Source organism: Dromiciops gliroides, chromosome 2 (genome assembly GCF_019393635.1).
Source record: "Dromiciops gliroides isolate mDroGli1 chromosome 2, mDroGli1.pri, whole genome shotgun sequence".
In the NCBI taxonomy this organism is placed as follows: Eukaryota; Metazoa; Chordata; class Mammalia; order Microbiotheria; family Microbiotheriidae; genus Dromiciops; species Dromiciops gliroides.
Genome location: NC_057862.1, coordinates 251,601,153 through 251,613,408, shown reverse-complemented (window position 1 = coordinate 251,613,408; position 12,256 = coordinate 251,601,153). Strand labels below are relative to the sequence as shown.

The window sequence follows — 12,256 nt, the reverse complement described above, 5'->3', positions numbered from 1 at the left end:
AACTAGAAAAAGTGGACCACCAATAGAATGGCACAGAAATCAGAGACTGAGACAAAATATGGAGCCTAATACAAACAAATCTATCAAGATTGTTTTGGGTTTTTTTGCAAGTCTATCAAGATTATGATCAGTACTGGCAATCAAAATACAGAGGGAATAGCATGAAATGAGGCCTATCTAATATATCCAAGAGTGCTGAAGAAACTATTTCACGAATAAAATCCCAAATGAAGAACAGAGGCTAAAAATATGAGAAAACAGAAGAAAACATTAAACACAAATAAAATGAATAAATTCTATGCATTAAAAGAAGTCCAAGAAGTAAATCCAGAGGAAGAGAATAACCCCAACACAATGCCAAGCTTAACCTCAAAGTAAAACCATAGCTTGGCCACAAAAATCTATAAGAGTGACTGGAATAAATGAAACAAGATATTGAGAAAAGGAAGTTAGAAATGAAATGAGAGTTTGAGAGGAAAAATTGAAGGGTAAATAAAAAAGCTTAGAACAAAAGATCAAAAAACTTCAGTCTATCAGTGGAGTCTCTGAAAAATAGAATTAAGCAAACAGAATTCAATGACTCCGTGAGACAACAATAAATTTAGAAAAAATTCAAAAGATTTTGCCAAAGTCTAAATCCAGAGCATCCAAAGAAAAGGAAAAAAAGATACTTCAAGTAAACCGAAAGAAATAGTTCAAATACCAAGAATATACTAGTAGGTAGCTAAATTTGAGGAAAGTTTCCAATCCTGTGTTTGTTGATGAAATTATTTACTGGCCAGGGGACCTCAAACTCTCAATTTCTTCATGCATTGTCAATTTGCAGTACTCTGCTAATTCTATAAAATGAACCATGATTTGTTACATGTTCTTAGGCCTTGTCTCTGCCACTTGTGATTTGTAAGACCTTAGACAAATCAACTGTTTGCACAACCTCAGTTACTTCATGGTCTGCTCTTGGCAAGGAAACCTGCTAAGTAGCCTTCAGAGTCATAGGATGGCAAATACAGTATGGATGTTTTGATATGGTTGCAATCTTCCCCCTAGATCAGCTTTTAAAAATTCAGTCATTAGCTTGTTTCCATTCATCAATGTCCTTGGTATTTGCAAGAACAAGTGTTTTTCTCATGGTCACATAAAAAGGATATTGCTAGTTATAAGCAGCTAGGTGGCATAGTGGATAAATTGCTATACTATAGTTTGTTAATTACTTGAGGGTAGGGTCTGTCTTTTGCCTATTTTTGTATCTTCAGTGTTTTAGTGCAATTATTGTTCTGTCATTTCAGTCATGTCCAACTTTTTGTGACCCTATTTGAGTTTTTTTTGGCGAAGATACTGGAGTGGTTTGCTCTTTCTTTCTCTAGCTCATTTTACAAATGAAGAACTGAGGCAAAATGGAGTTAAATGACTTGCCCAGGGTCACACAACTAGTAAATATATGAGGCCAGATTTGAACTCAGAGAAAGATGATTCTTTTTGACCTCAGGCCCAGCATTCTATTCACTGTGCTACCTAGATAAATGTTTATTGACTCACTGACCTGGAGTCAGGAAGACCTGATTTCAAATCTTGTCACAAACATTTAATAGCTATGTGACCCTAGGCAAGTCATTTAATGTCTCAGTCTCAGATTTCCAACCTGTAAAATTATTATAATAATTTTATCAATGAGGATCAAATGAGATGACATATGAGAAGCACTTCACAAACCTTAAAGTGCTATATAAATCCTGGCTATTAGTATGTTTATAGAATTACAGTAAATTTCACAAACCTAAGAATAATAGCTAATACATTGGATACAAGATGGCACCCAAAGAGATATCAACAAGCTGGAATAAAAGATAAATCTAATAAGATTAAATTTACTTAAGATAAAGTAATGTTCTACACTCTAGTTCAAAAAAAAATCATTTATGCATGCATAAGAAGGGGAAGATAAGACTAGACAGTAATTTTATTGAAAAGAAAAGCCAGAAGGATTTTATTTTACTGTAAGTTCACTATAAAACATCATGATTGCTAAAAAAACTAATTTATTTTTATTAGAGGAAGAGGATTGTCATTGAGGTAAGGAAACCCCTTCCACCAAAGCAGATCAAAATTTTCTTTACAACTCATAGTCTTAGAGTGCCTGGAGTCAATATATGAGGTTAAATGACTTATCCATACACAGTCAGCACATTTCACAGGTTGAACTTGAATTGTCTTGATTATAAGTTCAGTTCTCTATTCCTTCCACTAGGCTGCAGTAATGAAAGTGTTCAGAAGGAGAGAGGTCATGTTCCATTCTGATCAAATCTGGAGAATAATGTTCTGTTCTGAATGCCACATTTTATAAGAAACATTTGCAAACATAATTGTGTCCAGAGGAAGTTGATGGGGAAGTTGTGGCAATGGAGAGACTCAGTACCATGTTTTATAAATTTCCATTGAAGGAATTGGTAATCTTTATTCTAAAAAAGAGAAAATTAAGGGGGGGGGGGCATTATCACTGTTTTCAAGTGCTTTAAGAGCTGTCATATGGAAGAGGGATTACATTTACTGTGTTTGAGCCCAGAGAGGGAAGTGAACAGGAGATAAAATTCAGCATAATAGAAAAACCTTAATATTTAGAACTCTCCAAAAATGGAATAGAAAACATTGGGAGGTAGTGAGCTCCCTCATGGGAGTAGTTCAAGTGGAGATAAGATGACTACTTATTGGTAATGTTGTTAAGTTGATTTATACTACAAACAGAAACTAAACTAGATGCCATCTGTGGCCATCTCTTCCAATTAAGATTCTAGGATTCTATGAATAGTTCAAATTAACACAATAATAATGGATTCTAGCCCTAAGTATTATTAAACAGGTTTCTCAGCCCAAGATCCTAAAGCATGATTTTCCAATAAAATAAATCCTTTTGTGATAAGAAAGAACTTTAATTGCTATCATACTATGTATATTCACTTTTTTGAAACTTATGGCCCATTTCATTCATCTTGTTTTCTTCCTTTCTAGGTCACACTCAAACACAAACTTTGGGGAATCAGAGACAACAGATCACTGACATCATTTGTAGGTTCTTTATTTGATGTCTGGCAGATATATATCTCTATATCACAAGAAACAACATCTTTGCAAGTGTTCTTTAGCCCTACACCAAAAGAGTTGAGGGTGCCAATTTATGAAGACCTGACTATATAATCAGTACTCTATTGAATTGCAAACTCATTGAGAACAAAGGCAGAAGCTTATTGAAACTCTTTATCTCTTCAATGTGGCACTCATGCTCTAGAAGAGCTATTTTGGCACCTGAGACAAGAAGGACAAAATGCACCCAAGACCAGTTTCATGGCAGTCAGAAAAGCTAATTAAAAAAAAATTAGTGGAGAAGGATCATCACTGATATGGGAAACTCCAGATAGAGAAACCCTTTCTACCAAAGCAGATCAGAATCTTATCTACATCTTATAGTCCTACAGCAGAAAATCAAATTTTTAAGACAAAGTCATTTGGGTGTAATAGAAGCAGATAGGGTCAAGCCAAGGCAGAACTCACCTGGAGTGAAACTCTGGAGGTTCAGGGAAAGAAAACATGCTATTTATTGGCTTACCAGGTATACAGCTAAGTGGCACAATGGGTAGAATCCTGGATTTGAAGTTATAAGCACCTGAGTTCAAATATTGCCTTGGATATATGCTAGCTGTGTGGCCCTAGACAAGTCACTTAACCTCCCTCAGTCAGTTTTCTCATCTGTAAAATGGGGGTAATAATGACACCTTCCTCACAGAGTTGTTGTGGGTATTAATGATATATATATAGGTATATATAGATATAGATATATATAGATAGAGATTATATATATAGTTCTTTTCAAATTGTCAAGTGATATATAAATGCCAGCTATCATCATAATCATCCTCATTATCATTACAGTTACTACCACTGCTAGTACTATCACTAATAAGGCGATTTTATAGCTCTCTAAATTTCAACACCCTAGGGTTCAACACCCCAGTTATGAATTACAGTTATGACTGTGTTCTGAATATAATAGTCACTTAATACCTGTTGACTTGTAAATTACTGACTGGTTGGTACTGAGATGACAAGGAGATAAAAGAATTACCTGTAGTTCTTCATTTTCCTCAGATCACATTTAGTATCCCTCATAGTATAACTTACTGAAACTGCTCACACCTTCCAATATCATTTGTTCAGAGGAGAATGGAATTAAGGGACAAAAGTTACACAAGGTTCTGTGAGTATTTGGAAAGAAAGATCTGTAGTTGGTCTTTATAGAAAAGGCCAATACCCATTTGTCTTTTCTTAGGAGTTTTCCCTGCCATCACTCACCTAGTAGTGCTTTTCACAAATCCTTTTTTATAAATTCTATATTTATATGGCACATTTCTTCTGAAGAGTTCAAAGTACTTTATTTTAAATTGCTAAAAACTCCCAATAACCTGGTAAATTTGTACATATTCTTATCCCACTTTTCCATGTAAAAAGGAAAGCACTGAGAGTTAAAGCGATTTCCCTAAGAGCCATACCAAAATATCAAGACAGAATTACAGTTTTAGTCCCATGGGACCCAGTTCTATTTGCTAACTAGTAAAGCTGCACATGTCTATGGCATTTAAGGTACTGTAACAAAAACTGGATGAAATAGAAGGCAAGTGTGCAAAAATAATCAAGCTGGAGAAAAAAAATCATTGGATTAATGCAAAGATATTTTGGGGGGGAGCATCCTTAAAACAAAGAAATTAAAGAGCTTTAGGGCTACTTGAGATGCAAGGTATATTGCCTTCTCTACCAGCACTCATTAGCTATAAATTAATTACCCCTCTCAATGTGTTAATCTTTAATTTTCTATTTTGGTCTTGTTTATGAAGTTTAATGTTATGAGCAAATAATCCAATTCTGAACTAGATGTTCTTTAGTTTCAAAATTACTCTTGAGATTTCTATGTATAGACTAGCATCACAAGTCACCACTATAACTCTCAGTTTGACCTATAGCTGCATTATCCTTTTGGGTTTCTTATTCAGGAACACCCTGGATCCCATGTAATTAACATGGTTACAAAAATTAAAGTGGCATTTTTGCACTTACACAAAATGTCACAAATTACTCTATGGAAAAAACTAAAATTAGAATTATCCTCATCTTAATTCCCTATTCATTCACATACTACCTCTTTGTAATTCATGCCCCTACAGAGAGCTACATAGGATAGTTCCCATTAGAATAAGAAGAGTTATTAGCTCCTTAAATGTAGATTATAGTGGAAGAATAGATTCACTCAGATGCTTCTAATTTTTATTTCATCGGGGTCTCAAAGACTTTGATCTCATGTCATAACTTCATCAATGTCTTTTTCCCTGACTCAATCAATACTACAGATCCTACAATAATGTTTTCTGGTGTACAAAGTGGGAAATAGCATTGTTCATATAAAATAACCTGGGAAATCTGTGTATGTTTGATAGAATCAAAATTGAAATTCAAGAACCTCTTTCATTTGACCTTTTTGATTGCAACAATGGTCTCAAAGAAAGGGCAGACTCACATAAATTAAAGGGCATAGAGTGATCTTAATGTCTATGCATATTATATAAGAGACAGGATGCATATAAATTACTAATGCATGAAACTAATGCATATAAATGAACTACTAATCATGACTGGATCACTCTAACTTTTCTCAAATTGATAGCAAGAGCAAAGCTCTGTCTAGAATATGAACTTTGTACATACTTTAAGACAGATTAGAGTAAACCCTATGGCTCCTTGGATTCCTCCCTCACTATAAAGTATAATAGGCACCATAGAGGAGAATTTAAAGCTAATAAAACCAACCTAAGTGTCAAAAATTCTTGTATACTTGAATGGCAAATTCTAGTCATTTAAATAAAAATGAAATGCTCCAGAGATTTTGTGTCAACTAGTACTATGGATAGTTCCAAATACCTAAAATGCCTCTTTCAACATCTATCAAAATTATTCAATTTTTTTCACCAAACCAGAAATAATTTTGAAATATGTTCTGGGAAGAATCTATCTTTCTCTGGAGGGAGGAAGGAAGGATTTTGTATTCTTTTTTAAACAAAAGTCAAGGAATGGCTGTAAGTAGTAGTACCACCTCATTCCTGGGACTTATCTGCAGTGCAATGTGATTTTGCCAATACTTAGGTAATAGCCATGGGTAGATGATATATGTTATGGTGTTGTTCAGTCATTTCAGTTGGGTTTTACTCTTCATCACCCCATTTGGGGTTTTCTTGGCATAGATACTGGAGTAATTTGCCATTATATCTCATGGTAGGGGCTTAAACTGAGTTCAAAATCTTTAGGGACCTTTGGAAACTGAGTGTAGTTTAAGGCTGCTGTGTGTCTTCTAGATAGCATCTGATTTTGATGCTGATTAAATTCTACCCAAAAGCAATTTTGCAAGCTCTTCTTTATATCTCATAATTTCATTTTATTTCCCTTTTCAATTATTTTCTTTAATTCCTATGAGCAACAGTGTGATGATTGACTTCCTTTACAAGCTGCTAGAGATGATATACTCTATTATGCAGCCATCCCTAAACACTCCAGGCTTATAGGGGAAATCTGCAAGACCACAATGTCTTTTCTAGAGAAAACCTTTATTGACTTCTACCCAGCAACCCTTTAAATTACATAAACAACTCCGTGTATTGATCTTATAAGTTATGGTAATGCTACATTAGCATTTAGTTCTCTCAATACATATTTAAACAGAAATTTCTTTTATGCTAGTAATTACCTGGTAATGCTGAATCAATCTGTAAAATGTGTTTCTAGGATGGCTTCAGAAAATCTTGTAAGAGTTCGCCTTTGCACAGCCAGCATTTCTTATAGTATAAGTCTGCTGGACTGTTACCTGGCATCATAGAACAAGGAGACAGACACAAGTCACATTTGACAGAGTCAGTGTATATGCTGGCATTAAGACAAGACATTTCCTAGCATAATCTTTGAATTTATGGTTGATATTCAGAAATTCTAATATTTTTCTGCATTTAGTTGCAAACACAAAGAATATTGCTTAAGTAAATTTGTATTTAAAATCTTTGCCTTCTATGGTCCACCTGAATTAGAGACTATGAAATCCCAACAATTATTTCCTTGTGATAAAGTTTATTATGGTCTTAAATCTTTAATTAATTACAGTTGTATGCTTAATTTATTTTCAGTTGTTATAATATATTAATTAATTATAAGTTCTGACATTATATTAAATACTGATATTTTGTATAATGTCTGAAAATGTAAAAAAGAAATTTAAGTCTAAGATTTCATTTCCCATTTTAAAAGTTGTACATTTCTGATAGGAATTCTAATACAAAATGCTTTTCATTGAATGTAGTCTTTTAACTAAAATGTATGGAACTTAACTGAACAGTTTCTATACAGATGAATGCTTACTGATATCATCTTCTATATTTAGAGAGATGATCTTTCCAAGAGGAAAATAGGCAGCCAATAAGGAGGATCCCATCAAAAGAGAGGTAAGTTACTATGGTTACTTTTCAAGGGCTTAAGTAATAGTGAGAAGGTGCTCCAAGCCAAATGGACCCATTCCAGAGCAGGACCATGATTGTAGCATGTATTTAGAGCATACATAGCTGCTAAATCAGCTTGGGGCTACACTCTGTCATTCCAACATGACTTGCATGCATTCCACGGGTTGCTGGCTGCCTTGAGTCTCCCAGTAGCACACAGAAATCGCTGCAAAGTCAAATGGTCTTGGCAAGGGAGAGGGGAGTAAAAAAAAGAGAGAGAGAAAGGAAAAACTTCTTCCAAAATCTAACCTAACAGTGGTTCTTAACATGAACCATTTTACGAACAGGATAATGCTCTATATATCCTAGAAGAAGCTCTGACTTTCCAGCAGAGGTCCCAGACAACATCCCTAGCTCTCCCAGCAAACCAAAAGGTAGCTTAGCTAAGCCAAAGATAATACCTAGAGAGCGATAAAGAGCTGACTCACATACCTTGCAAGCAAGAGCCACCAACCAGGAGTCAGATGCGTCCACCTGTTTTGCAAAGATATAGGTGCTCTCCTTGTGTTTCCCGTTTGCACTCTTTAGTCTTCCTTCGATTGGGGTTCTTGCGCTTCCGGCTGGGCTGACTTGGACAGAAACAGCAGTCCAGTCGCAGCAACAGCAGTGGAGGGCAGCGCAGCGGCGGCAAGTAGCAGCGGCAGCAACAGCAGCAGCAGCAGTACCAGCGGCGTGGACTCACAGCCTTTGGCTCCTGCAGGTTCTTTCAGTCACTGAAGCCTAGCTCACCTCCCCTTCCTTAGAGCAGGAGGCGGACGCCCAGCTGTTCTCTTCTCGTATTGGACCAGAGGGAGCAGATGTTACCCCGTTGCTAGGCGAGTTGCTAGGAGGTGATGACGCCCCTCAGCATCTCCAGAAGCAACTTGTGGAAGTTTGATTTTTTGGCCTGGGGTACCCGAGTAGAGCTGAGGCAGAAACCACGGGGTGGAGAATGGTTAACGAAAAGGCAGAAATTAAGAGTACAAGGTGTGACTGCCTAACAATGAGAAGGAAATTTCAAGCTGAACAGCGCGAAGTTGGAGACTTGAGATGGAGGAGAAGGGCTTGGATGTTTAAACTGGGCTTGGGGCTGAAAACACAAGGAACCTAGAGTTTGTTTTTAAATGCAAGGATCTGGTGGGAAAGAAGAATAGGGGAGGGGATAAGAGAGAGAAACGTACACGCTTGCAAGACGATGAAAGGGCAGGGCAACACCAAAAGTGTTTGGCCTAACAAGGTAATCCAGAAAACCTGCTGCTTCCCCAGCCCTGCACCCCAACTAGAGGAGTGGGATTGTTCCCTCCACCGCTAAATGGATAGAAGTACCTCCTCTCCAGTTTCAGTGAGGCCTTGAGTAAGATGCAGGATCCAAAGCAATCCTCGGGGGAAACCTCAGAGTGTATCGGCTCTACCACACGCGCGGCCCCAACGGCGCCTCCTAGGTCCCTGGAGTCAGTTTCTGGGTCTAGAGAGATTGTCCCCAAGGAGTCTTGCTGTCAAGTCTGGGAAGGAGAGGCACAATTCAGGAAAGCCTCAGTTTGGGTGATTTTTCCCAGGCACTAAAAGAGAGGGGAACTGGAAGGGGGGGGCAGTAAGAGAGGAAGAAAGGGGAGGGGGCGAGATAGAAAGTAAGGAAAGGAATGTAGTGGGGAGGAAAGTGCCCAGGAAGTGGGAAGTAATTGTAGCATCTGGAGAAAAAATAAGAGCTGTTTCTGCACCTCCAAAACGTAGGAGAAATACAGATCAAGAGACAGAAACAGAGATAGAGACAGAGACAGAAATGCAATGAGGGAAAGAGAAAGTGCAAGACAGAAACAGAGAAACAAAAACAGGGGAGTTAGAGACAGCAACCTCTTTTCAAGTCTTGCTCTAATACTTACTTGAGTATAGCACCTCTGTAACCCTCAATCTTTCTATCTGTGAAATGTGACCAATATTTCTAAGCAGCTTTCATAATGGATAGAGCACTGGGCTCAGATTCAAGAAGATCAGAGCTTGACTATTACCACAGACACTTAATAGCATGGTGACCCTGAGCAGGTCACTTAGCCTCAGTTCCTTATCTGGAAAATGGGGGTAATAAGAGAACCTACCTCACAATTCTGTTGTTAGGATCAAATGGGACGATATACAGAAAGTGTTTTGCTAACCTTTAAGTGCTACATAAATGTCAGCTATTATCATTACTTAGAATACCCTGGACAGTGCCATGATAATTGACAAAGGTCCAGAGCTGTTAAAATACTAGCCACCCACAATACTACCACTATCACCAAAAAGTGCTTCTCTTTCTTTTCCCCAACCCTCCCTCCAATGTATCTGGGAAGAGAAAAGAGAGATGAATTGTAGGGGTTGTCATGGAAGCAAATCAGATCTTGCTCCTGACATTCTCTTTTATTACCCTCCCAACCCCAGAAAAAATGTATTTAGTACCCTGTTTCTCAGCCTGTGTCTAACCTGAATCCCATGTACTACTTCTGACCAGCACACTACTAAGAAAAAGCCCCAGGACATGAAAGGAGGAGTCCAAAGGCTGTGGAGTGTTAGAGTAGCATCAGAAATATCATTTAAAATGCCTTTGGAACACAGCCCATGTCCAAAGTAGCTGCCCTACAGTGTTGTAAATATATTACTGTCATGCTGCTTGCTTGGAATCCCACCAATTAGAGATGCATTTGTGTTAATGAGTATCCTTTTTCAAAATGCAAATACCCTATCCCTACAAGTGACTTCCTGGAACTGGAAAGATTGTAGAAGACTATCAGTCCTTCACATCTTAGTGTAAATTTACCTAACCCAATGCTTTTTTCCCTAATACCTAGATAAAGGAATGGAAACTTAACAGAATGGGAGAGGTGCAGGTTGTAGAAATAATTTTGTAGCCTGGAGCAGTACTCAAAAGTCTTCCTAAAGGCATTCAGGGTTAGAAAAATAGCAGGTAGAAGAGCAGCAAAGAAAGTGAAAGGAGAGCATAGTAGACTTACATAGGGGGGCTTCTTGGGCTAGGAGATTGTTTGCTGAGGTTTGAAGTAGATACTCAGAATGTCCTCCTTGATGCCTGAGAAAAGAAATGAATAGACATTGGGGGGGGCAGGGTAATCGATGAAAAAATGACTGGAATCCTGGCAGTGCCAATTACTACCACCTGAGATTCCTCAATTATGAGATAAATTTAAGTACACTTACCTCTAAAAATCCTCAGATTTCCTCAGATCTCAGCTCAAGTACCATTTTCTTTTCAAAGTCTTTCCTAAATAGCACCCCCTCTACACAGACAGGTAAACACACATTTAGTGTTCTCTCCTAAAATTACATTGTATTTATGTATCTGATTAAAAGTTGTGTTTGCCATTAGAATGGAAGCTCCTTCAGAACAAATCTTGGCTTGAGTTTTTCTTTGTTCTGCCAACCTTACACATTGCATTGTAGACCGCTTAATAAACCATTTGATGAATTGAATTGAATTCTATTATGTAGCCCATGGAAAGCCCAAGGATCCCTACACAGTCTCCCATTTCAACTCATAAGTGGGGGTCCCCCAGAGCTTGGCCACATCTCCCCCTCAGAGTTCTAGTGGTACCCCAAAGGGGCTACTCCAAAAGGATCCCTGAGGTGATTCTTTAAAGTCATCAACTCAAAGCCCCATCCATATAAACACACATGCACATACCCCACCCATCACCACCACCACCCAAACCCCTAACTCTGCTCCCCTCCTCCCACCAGATTATAGTTGATAATTTGCCTTAGAAAAGGGTATTTACTTTGGTAATACACTGAGTAGTTTATTAAAAAGAAAACTTCCGGGGCAGCTAGGTGGCGCAGTGGATAGAGCACCGGCTCTGGAGTCAGGAGTACCTGAGTTCAAATCTGGCCTCAGATACTTAACATTTACTAGCTGTGTGACCGTGGGCAAGTCACTTAACCCCAATTGCCTCACTAAAAAAAAAAAAAAAAAGAAAGAAAACCTCCCCATCAAGTCTCTATCACACTCTTCCAACAAGTATACACAGAGTTCAAGGAAAAAAGAGTTCCAAATGCTTAGAGAGCACACATAGAAAGGGAGGAACTCACAGGCTCCTGGTTGCACAGGCATTTTAGTCTTAAGTACAGTGACTCTTCACCAAGTCTGCCTTTGGTTCCTAATGCAGACACCACCACCAGCTGGCCCAGGAAATGATGCTAGGAAGCTAATGAAACGTGGGAAATCTAAAATTATCTGGACTCTTCAAAGTTCCAAAAGTTCTCCACCAACCAAGGAAGGGGCAAACCTTACCAAGGTCAATCAAGGTCTCTCCTTCCCTCATCCCTGCCCCCAACCTGGAAGATTTCTTCTGAGAGGATTCAGCTAAAACACTTTTCTTGTTCTAATTTCTGTAATGGATTCATTTTCAAAACTACCTTGCTAATTAATAGACAATCCCAGGGGCAGCCTAGGTGGCGCAGTGGATAGAGCACCAGCCCTGGAGTCAGGAGTACCTGAGTTCAAATCGGCCTCAGACACTTAACACTTAACTAGCTGTGTAACCCTGGGCAAGGCACTTAACCCCCAATTTGCTCACTAGAAAAAAAAGAGAAAAAAGACAATCCCAAATTTTTAGACAATTTGGCTTTCTGAGTCTTTTTTTTTTTTGGAAGCTTCTGTAGAAAGAGGGCCTTCCCAGGGTATGGATGAATGTAATGAGAATAATTATTTTGAC

The 12,256-nt window shown here is 38.1% G+C and overlaps 1 long non-coding RNA gene across 1 annotated transcript in view; it reads right to left on the bottom strand.

The window, feature by feature from the left end:
• LOC122741546 overlaps window positions 1-8,474 on the bottom strand; it is a 34,445-nt gene extending 25,971 nt beyond the window's left edge. The window contains exons 1-2 of the long non-coding RNA XR_006354850.1: window positions 8,010-8,474; window positions 6,779-6,895 (exon numbers count right to left, since the gene is read on the bottom strand). This is a non-coding gene — a long non-coding RNA (uncharacterized LOC122741546). The remainder of the gene's footprint in view (window positions 1-6,778; window positions 6,896-8,009) is intronic.
• Window positions 8,475-12,256: the final 3,782 nt, after the last annotated feature.